The sequence below is a fragment of the Physeter macrocephalus genome, chromosome 15 (genome assembly GCF_002837175.3).
Source record: "Physeter macrocephalus isolate SW-GA chromosome 15, ASM283717v5, whole genome shotgun sequence".
NCBI classification, from domain to species: Eukaryota; Metazoa; Chordata; class Mammalia; order Artiodactyla; family Physeteridae; genus Physeter; species Physeter macrocephalus.
The window spans coordinates 41,434,730-41,445,761 of NC_041228.1; positions in this window are offsets into that span (position 1 = coordinate 41,434,730).

The following is an 11,032-nucleotide window of genomic DNA, read 5'->3' on the forward strand; positions in this document are numbered from 1 at the left end:
AGCCAGCACATGGAAACAACCTAAATGTCCATTGACAGATGAATGGATAAAGAAGATGTGGTACATACATATAATGGAATATTATTCAGCCATAAAAAGAAATGAAATTGGGTCATTTGTAGAGATGTGGATGGACATAGAGTCTGTCATACAGAGTGAAGTTAAGTCAGAAAGAGAAAAACAAATATCGTATATTAACGCATATATGTGGAATCTAGAAAAATGGTACAGATGAACCTATTTGCAGGGCAGGAATAAAAAGGCAGACGTAGAGAATGGACGTGTGGACACGGCGGGGAAAGGGAGGGTGGGATGAACTGGGAGATTAGGTTCAACATAAATATACTACCATGTGTAAAATAGATAGCTAGTGGGAACCTGCTGTTATAGCACAGGGTGCTCAGCTCGGTGCTCTGTGATGGCCTAGTTGGGTGGCATGGGGGGAAGGGAGGTCCAAGAGGGAGGGGATATGTGTATTCATATGGCTGATGCACTTCGCTGTGCAGCAGAAACTAACACAACATTGTAAAGCAATTATACTCCAATAAAACAAAACAAAACAAAACAAAAAAACCACCACTTTCTCGAGTTTTGGTATAGTATCAAAGAAGAGAATCCACAACTATCTGAAAATGCTCATAACATTCTCCTTTTTCAACTACATAGCTATATAAGGCTGGCTTTTTATTGAAAAGAAATTTTGATATTTCTACCCAAAGAACATATTGTAAACAGTTTGAATGCTGAAGCAGATATGAGAATCCATTGTCTTCTATTAGTCATACATGAAAGAGATTTGCAAAAATATAAAACAATGCTATTCTTCTCACTACATTTTTTAATGAAAATAAAGGGTTTTTGCATAAAAGTTATATGTTAACACATAATAGGCCTGTTATTTTTATTTTTAAATGAATTACATATTTAAGTTTTTCTCAGTTTTAATTTTTAATATGGTAAATATCAATAGATATAACTGACATAAACAAAGGCTCTTAGGAGTGCTTAATAATTTTTAAGAGTGTAATGGGGTCCTGAGACTAAAAAGTTTGAAAAACTACTTTATTGAGGCTTGCACAGCAAAGTCTTTCCACCGTTTGGCTCTGAGAGAGAGGGGAAAGGGGCTAGGACAGGAGTAGGGTAGGAAGGGGCAGGTGGGGTGGCGCAAGGGTCACAGGTACTACAGCTTTATCTGTAATATTTATATATTTAATATTTATATTTTATAATTAACATTTGTCAATTCTGGGTGGATGGTGAAAACATGTGTAGTATATTATTTTTTGTACTTCTGTAAACGTTTTTAAATTCTCAAAATAAAAATTTAAATAAAACATATTATTCTTAAGAAGTATAAAAATGTATTCATGTTTTTACAGTCCCCAATATCTCCTCAAAACCCATGAAAACTGTTATGTGCTTATAGAAACAAACTATTATGGAGCATTGCTTATATACCACGACTCATACCAGGTACTCTACCCTCATTTTCTCATTCAGTCCTTACAACATCCTACAGGGTAGGTATTATGACCCCGTCTTACAGCTGAAGAAAGTGAGGATCAGAGAAGTTAAGTAACTTTCCCAAAGTCTCCCAGCAAACAATCCTCGTGAAACCAGAATTTGAGCCCTTATTTGCTGTAGCCCCCACTCGCAGCAACTAGAGAAAGCCCGCGTGCAGCAACGAAGACCCAACGCAGCCCAAAAAAAAAAAAAAAAATGGGTGAAGGGGGTCAACTGTCTGGTGATGGATGGTAGCTAGACTTGTGGTGGTAATCACTCTGTAGTATATACAGATTATTAATAATAATTCTGTACACATGAAACATATAATAAAAATAATAGCTAATATAGTATTTATCATTTATGAACAAGGCACTGTGCCAAGTATTTTACATATACCATCTCATTTAAGCCTCATAACAGTCCTACAATAGGTAGGTACTATTAAGTGTGCCCATTTTATAGATGAGGAAACTGAGTCTCAAAGGAATTAAGTGACTTATCCGGTATCACACACCTAGTTAGTAGTAAAATAGGGATTTGAGTCTCCATTTTACTGGATCCCAGAAGCCAAACTTACCATTCTACTTCATCAGGAAGATGCCTTGCGGCACTTCCCTGGCGGTCCAGTGGTGAAGGCTTGGCGCTTTCACTGCTGGGGGCTCAGGGTTCAATCCCTGGTCAGGGAACTAAGATCCCACAGCCACACAGCGCAGCCAAAAAGAAGATACTTTGCTGTTTGTTTGTTTTTTAAATAGTTGTAAACCTGCAGAAAAGTGGCAAGAACTCTCACAATCCTTTCACCCAGATTTCTCAATTGTTAATATTTTACTACACTTTCTCCATCATCCTCTCTCCACAACATCTTCTCGGACCACCCTGCTTCCTTGGACACCAATAGGGTGACCAGCTCATCCTGGTTTGGCCAGGACTGTCCCAGCTTTAAAAGTGAAAGTCCTACAACCCAACGACCCTGGCTGCCTTCAGGACAAGCCCTAACGCTAGGCAAGTCGCCGTGCAACAACTCCTCCCTTTGCCCCCAACTGCTTGGATGTTGGGTGCTGACATCTCCCCTTGGAGGAGGAATACGGGAAGGAAAAGGAAGATGGGAAGGGAAGCGTGTAGTAATTATTAATTAATCAAATGGCCTGAAGACCGACACAGGACCTGAAAGGCACTGGAGTGTGTAACTTTAGGTCAAGGAAAAATTCACAGAAGAGATGGTACCAGATTTAGTAATATCACAAGAATAAGTGGAATTCTAGCAAGCACTTTTACAATGTTGGTTATGTGTCACAAAGCATCTTGCAAGGTCCGTATTCTGTATATGCTCAACAATTATTCAAGTAGGAGTTTCTGTTTTATGCTGATAATAAACAGCAGTAGCTGGTCATAGTCTCCTCATGAAGCCTTCATGTTATAAGAAGACTTCATGAGAGTTTAAAATATTTTCTCTTATATCCTCCCAGCATATTCTTGTTCTTCCAGTAAGTCATAAACTCTTCCCTTCTGAAATCAGGCCTCCCCCACTGACTACTATAGGAAAATAGAGTTATAATGAAAAAAAAAAATGAATGGAGATATTATTACTATTGTGTACTCTAAAGATTCTTTTCATAAAGGGCCTCTGAGAATCACATAAATATAAATAAATTTAAATGCAGTTCATTTGTTTGAAATTTTTTTTAAAAGCCAATGGAATACAATTCAATATGAATGTGTAATTTAAACTATTCAAGTATTTTGCTAATAGTTACACTGCCATCTTGTGGCCTTTTGGGAGTGGTATTCATACCTAGATCACCTCTGATACTTTGCAGTGTGGAGGAAGGAACATGATTGGAGGTAATTTAGTCTTTTTTTTTTTTTTTTTTTTTAATAAATTTATTTTTGGCTGCGTTGGGTCTTCGTTGCTGCGCGCGGGCTTTCTCTAGTTGTAGAGAGTGGGGGCTACTCTTCGTTGCAGCGCACGGGATTCTCATTGCAGTGGCTTCTCTTGTCACGGAGCACAGGCTCTAGGTGCACGGGCTTCAGTAGTTGTGGCGCGTGGGCTCCATAGTTGTGGCTCACTGGCTCTAGAGTGCAGGCTCAGTAGTTGTGGCGCACAGGCTTAGCTGCTCTGCGGTATGTGGGATCTTCCTGGACCAGGGCTCAAACCCGTGCCCCCTGCATTGGCAGGCGGATTCTTAACCACTGTGCCACCAGGGAAGTCCCAGAGGTAATCTAGCTATCCTGCTACACCTAACTGAATCACATCTTCATAGAGGCTTCCAAAAATAGATCTTTGGAGAGATATAGTAAGTGAGTCCTATAGCTATCAAACAGAAATCCCTTACTCTTACATTAACTTTCTCCACAGACTTCTCTGAGTCCTGTTCCGTGCTGCCATAGCACTGCACATCCACATCCTGGCATTCAACTCACCTCTCTGCAATTACTTAACAGCCCAATGTCCCTGCTAGACTCTAAGCTCTCAAGGGTAGAGTGGGAAGGAGCAGGTTAGTGGTTGCCTTGTTTACCTAGTACAGTCCCTGGTAAATAACAGGCACCCAATAAATATTTGCCAACTAAATAAGACATTTTATTGAATGTGGAGCACCTACACTTCACATACAAGCAAATGCGTCCCTATAAACCAGAGCTGCAAGCCTTGATCTCCTTTCTCTGACCTATAGCATTACTAAACTGCTCCTAAAACTGGTGATTCACTGCTGTGTTCTAGGTTTTACAACCAAGCAACGTATTTAAAGCTCTTACAAGGCAGCATTCACATTGCAAACATCTGTCTTTGTATTACCCATAAATAATTCCCAGCTGAATGGGTAACTGAACACAGATCTTCTTTACCTAATACAAGGAACAGGCACATGCTGATCGCCACGATGGAGTCAAAGCTGCGTCCTCGAGATCTTTCTGCTCCGACCTGGCAGCCTCACCCCACCTTCCTGTATAACCCTGTCTACAGTGGCAGGCAACCTTAGTCAGGGTCTGGGCCAGACAGGTGCCTCCATTTCTGCATTTCCAGGTTTCACAGAAAAAGGCACAGCCCTCCTTCCTAGCTGGTAGTCTGTCACGTCCGGTCTATCAGCAGGGCATCTGGAGACAAGAAGTCATGGGAAAGCTGGTAGTCTGTCACGTCCGGTCTATCAGCAGGGCATCTGGAGACAAGAAGTCATGGGAACTTTCACTTTAATCTCTCTTTTTGTTTTACTTCCAAGTACTATATACCTCTACACTAAAGAAACAGAAAACAGAAAACAGAAAAATGTCTCTGCGTACAGATAGACAGGACAAAAATTCAAGGTGTGCTTTCAGAATTGGACCCCAGAACTTTACTGACATTCTCAGTAGCTAGAAGAATTTTGTTACATTAACATATCAACCTGGGCACCACAGGCCATATTTACTCTCTGTTTCCTCATGCTGTGGAAGAATCATAAGTGACCAAGGCAGATACTCAGCTCTTAGCAAGCACTTGACTTCATTCAATCCCATGGCATAAGATGAGTTTCCAAAGTGTTATCCAGACAAGCTCAGAATTAGCACAGATGAGAATATGGTGGCCAACGATGTGAGTGCTTCAAATCACCTGATTTCAGACCCCATACACACAGTGTCAGAGAACAGCAACGTTTAAAGTGTGCCCCACAGACTGGTGTCAGCCCGCAAACTGCTCGTTATTGGTCTGCGTCGAGCTAAGTACTGGGATTGAAAGTATGAGTTTGGAAATGTTCACAGTAAGTGGACATCATGCTGGCCTGCGAGCGCATTCAGCAGAGTCTTGAGGCTGGGGACCTGCGTGGCAGCTCAACATGCAGTGTGAACTGGAAAACCACACGTCAGTCTGTAACAGCTTGAAACTAAAACACAAAACAAAACTCGTTCTTCACCATGGGTGGTTCGAGAAGCACTGTTCTAGAACATACATGAAAGGAATTCTCAGCCACGTTTCATAAGCCTGAAGTTCACTGTACACAACAAACGACAAAACCCCGGAAGGACCTTTATGAACGAAAAAGTAATTCAGTTTGTCATGTAAGCCAAATCAGAACTGACCCAATGCCTTCATGTACTTCTCCGGGAGCCACACCCCCTCGGCCTGGAGGCAAGGTCAGCACCGAGACAGGAAAGGAGCAAGCTCTGCACACGTGCACTCACGCTTTCCGCACAAGTCCACACAGCAAGAACGACTGCCAGGGCTTGGTGTGGCAGCCTGAGGAGCCGCACCCGGCACAATGCCTGATCCGCCCACGGCCACAGCAGACCCCACACTGTACCGTCCAGAGGTGACGGTCTTCCATTCAGCTGCATGTCATGTATCCAAACTACATTGTGAGAGAACAACACAGGACTTGAGATGAAGAGCCGCACGACTGTCACTGGCAACGGGAAACCTAGATGCTGGAATGACTCTGACCCAGCAGCACTGACTGTCACCAAGAGCCACATTCCTTTTGCAAATGTGTGGGGAACTCAGCTCTCGGCTCTAACTAGCTGCAAAGCACTTGCGCTTTTGGTGACTTCAGCTGTGCTGATAATAGAAGCATGTCATTTCTGATACCCTGCCCTACTCTACTCTGACAGTTCAGGTGGTGCTGCCTCCCATGAGCTCCTGGGAGAGCCAGGGACAGTCACTTACCCAAAGGCAGGCAGTCCCCTGGCTGGTCAGCAGTCTGTGACTTCTGCCACATGCCTTCGACGGATGAACTAAGGGGCCCAGAGACTAACGCTGCCCGTGGCAGGCACTGGATCCGGACGATCACGAGGCCTAGGAGCTGGAAGCAGTCCTTCGTAAGCAGAGCAGGCGGGTCTACAAAGAGATGAGAATGGAGCAGACATACAAGGAGAAGCAGAGATACGAAACCAGGTTTAGCTCCAAGAAGAGAGAGAGTAACTAAACGCCTAAAGATTTTTTTAGTATCCATTTCAGGCCAGTTGCTGCAGATAGAATTAAAGAGACTTTAAGCAGTATTGTGTTTCCCCTGAGGTTCCTGTCCTCAGATTCCTTGAGATTTGTTTCTTTCCATGACCATGCTGGTGTCTGTTCTTTGTAATCCCTAAAATCTCAGTATACCTCGTCGTTGCCAGTTTCCAGTTTGGGACACTGCATCACGTGAATGATTTGTCCCTGCAATATCTTAATGACCCATTGCCACGAGGCAACCATTGTACGACGCTGCATTTCACAGCGCACCCCTGGACAAGGTGCCTCGACCAATAGAACGGCATTGCCTCTAAGCACTCGCTTTTAAGAGTCTGCTGTCTTACTGAAGGTAAGACTCATTGCCACAACATGATTTCAGCTTCTAAATGCTGATACAATGAACGCAACGAGCCGGTGTTAGCAACTCCAACAATGAAATTCCCATAGGAATGTCCTAGAACAAAGTACTAGAGTGCTTAACTTTGGACCAAGAAAAATTCACAGTAGAATTTGTAATTCTACCATAGGTAGAGAAAGATGTCTGTCCTTGTTGGTCAGTGAATGTGTCCATGGCCAAGGCTGATGTGTGTCTCATAATCTGTCTCTCAAAAGAAATTACGGGATTTTAAACCGTGTTACCTAGGGTGTGCCGTATGATCCAGTGGGATTGCCCAGCGGGTGCTTGAGTCTCACCAATATACCAGCAGCGATCACTTTCTCCCCCAAATCCACAAGGTGAAAAAGACTGGCTCTCTAGACCACGCATTCTCTAAGGGAGTGATATTATGCCCAAAGAGGAGAAAACTCGTTCTTGGAGGAGTGAAAAATTCTCTTTTTATGGATAAAGCACAACATCCATTCAGGTACATAAACAGATATATACAGTATGTCTGTGGTATTAAATTTTCATGGGGGAAACCACTGCAAAAAGAATACCTGAAAAGTCTCCCTAGGAGGCCATAAGAAAAATGAAGAAATTGAGAAACATTTGTCTGGACTCACGCTAAATCCTGAGATTTCCACATGGAATGGTATAGAGTAGAGAACACTAGACAGAAGCCAGAAATTCAATTCTGGATTCAGTTCTGGCACAGCTGTGGGAACTTGGGCAAATCAATCCCTCGGAACCTGTTTTGTCTCTTCTAAAATGAGGATAACAATGCCTTTTATAGCGTTGTCATCAGGCTCAAATAAAATGATGGATATGACTGTGTCCTGCCCTCATTCTTAAGCCCTTATCTCTACTTTTCGGACTCTCCAGGTCAAAGTCCCCCTTTTTGTTTCCTCCTGCAATTTTCTGTAACATGCCACTGCTGTCAAGATCCATAGCATGGACAGTAGCTACTAAGGTATTAGGACCAGCATCTTCTGAGAGAAATATTTTAAACCAAAGTACAGAAAAATGTTCCAATACCATCACGAGTTTTGTTATGAGGACAGGAATCATTCAGTCTTAACAATGAAACAAGCTAACTTACTATTTGTTAAGGGTAGATTCCTTTGGGCCTTTGTGATTTTTGGAAAAATTATTCTGGCTGGAATTTTACAATTTTATAAAAACGTAATCATCTTGTTGGATTACAGATGCATACACTTCCCAAGGTCCATTCATTCTTTCCTCCACTTTGCTCTGAAAAGGATTTCAGGTGGCCTTATTCTCCAATGTATGTCACATAAGGGCTGCTCATTAAGCATCCTCTCATTCATGGGTTACTCAAAGTACTAATCCTTTCCATGTATTTGTGGATAAGATTCTATACCATCCAAAGATTTCTTGTGCTTGGAGAGGAGCATTCACTACTATTTGGACTTTGTTTATTGCTCACATAATTAAATCCAATAAAACACATTTTTGAGAACCACTGTTTCTTAAATATTTAAATATTAATTATAATTTAATCTCTCAAACAATGTGAACTACAATGAACAAATTTAGCATGGCTGATTCTGATTCAATACTTTAAAAAGCAGTCAAAACCTAAAACAATTACAAAATGTATTACTCTTTATACCTAAATCTATTCTAAAATATTAACACTGTTGGTCTAATTAAATTATGGTGAATCCAATAGTTACTGCTGCTGCTGTTAGACCACTTTAGGTAGTAACTAAACTGCATAATCAGTTCTCATTGATTTTCCAATTAAAATATTAGGTTGCTGATTCTACTTTTCTTAGAGAATGAGATTTAATCAATCATGAAATGTTTTCATTATTACTGATAATATTTAACCACAGAGACCTGTGTTAGTTCCTCAGAGCTTTCCCCAACTGAGAAATTAAGCTATTTTTTTTTTTGCCACAGTACTTATATTTTATACTCTCTTCTTCCTAATCGTGTGACTCCCCCCAAATATGTTGAGTTGCATCCCCTATCCACCTCCTTAGCTTATCAGTAGGAAAAAGATCTGATATGAAAGCACCGAAATTAAGATTCCTAAAGAACCAAACTATCAAGAAAGCTACACTTGAAAACGGATACTTGGCTCACGGTATCACACTATGCCACAATAGCTCTCAAGTACAGCCAAAACGACAAGCTGAGTGTAATTCTGTTAAAGTCAGGCAAGTTTAGAAAGTTTAAAATAACAGTTGAAATAGCAACAGCTATACAAACAAGTACAACTGCTTCAATGAAATGCGACTTGCTGATCTCTTCACTTTTTGGTTTACACCAACCGGCAGCTTACTAACTGTATGACTGGGGAGTAAAGTAACAGCTGTAGGCACGATTCTCTTCACACACCCAGACAGGGACTCGGGGCACATCTTGAATAACGGTCTCAGGTCCAACGGGCATTAGTCAGTAGGCATCATGTGAGTTCTCAAAAGAGATCATGGAAAAACAGAAGCTGAGAAAACAGAAGCGGGGGGTGCAGTAAGAGCAGAGTGGGTAGGGAAAAGAGGAGCTCTGGAATAAAAAAGCCATCTTTGAATGGCATACACGATAATTGAACAGTGCATATTATACTTAAGCTAACAGTACCAACTCGTAGAGCTGGAGGCAAGTAAAATTATACCAATTTTTATTTCAAGGTAGTCATATTTATTGTGGTACTTATAAATTTTGCAGGTAGTCATATTTATTGTAGTACTTACAAATTCTGCAATCACTTAACATGTGTAAAGCTGTGTTACTGGTTTTATCTCTTTCTTTAAGGAAGTGTCACTGATGAAGTTTCTGAGGATAGTGTCCCAACCCTACTTATTCCATAAGCCCTATAGTTTTTCTAAATAAAACTTTTTATGTTGAAATAACTTACAGGAAGTTGCAAAAATAACACAAAGATTCCCCTATATCCTTCACCCAGCTTCTCCCAATGGTGACATCTCATATAGCTGTAGTAAAATATCAAAACAGGAAATGGACAATAGTACATTATTGTTAACTATAGGCCTTCTATACATTTTCAGCATTAAAAAAAAACTGCATTCATTCGTGTGTGTGTGTTAAGTGACCCCTTTTGGTGTCATACACACTCTCTCACCTCTCCTCACTACTCCTCCCTTTTCCATTCTACAAGCCAAACCAACCACTTACATAACCTAACTCGTCCTTATTTCCCTATTCTGAACTCCTCCCCCAGTTATTTTCAATTTGTTTATCTTGTGCTACTATATTGATGTAAACTATTTAAAAACCTTTTGGAATAAGCAGGGGAAATTATATATATATATAAGCCCTTTATCTGGTTTATGCCTCAACACCTTTACAAAAAAGTCATTCCTTCTTGAGAGCTTCAAGGCTGGTGGTGACCAAGTGGAGATTCAGGGAGAGCTGCAAGCTCAGAGAGGACACGGAACTTCTGCACTGTTTCATTGCGCCTTGACCTGTGCATCTCTTCCATCTGGCTGTTCCTCAGTTATATCCTTTCATAATAAACTGATCATCTCTAGGAGTATTGGGGCTCAGGGCAGGCTGCCCCCAAATATGCCTAAGAGGCATATTAATTATTTTGAATTAAAGTTACTTAAGAAATAGCTGATACAAGAGGGACACTGACCCTCCTCCCTGTCCTCCTGAGAGCAGGAACTGAGTCTCCCATGTGAAAGGTTTCCTCCCTGCCTCTGGAGGTAAAAGGACACCCTTACCACCAGAGACACCCACTGCCCGGGCCGCAGGGAGAGAGCGGCCCAGGCCGAGGCCGCGGGCCTTCCCGGAGCAGGGGCGCCATCCACCCACACGACTGCTGCATTTTGCTTTGACTAGGTTTGGTTCAGAGCAGGAACTGAGTCTCCCATGTGAAAGGTTTCCTCCCTGCCTCTGGAGGTAAAAGGACACCCTTACCACCAGAGACACCCACTGCCCGGGCCGCAGGGAGAGAGCGGCCCAGGCCGAGGCCGCGGGCCTTCCCGGAGCAGGGGCGCCATCCACCCACACGACTGCTGCATTTTGGTTCTTCTTCCCATCAAGGTGCCTTGAACTCTTCACCAGGTCGTTCCCAGGTCCCAAGCAGGCGCCAAATCTTTCCCATGACCACACTTCGAAAGCTTCAGGAACAATAAGGGAATCAAAGCCTCATCACTTCCCGACCACCCCGCCCCCAACCTGCAGTTCTAAGTAGCTGTAGTGCAATTAGTCTCAGAGAAGGTCAACTCTACCAG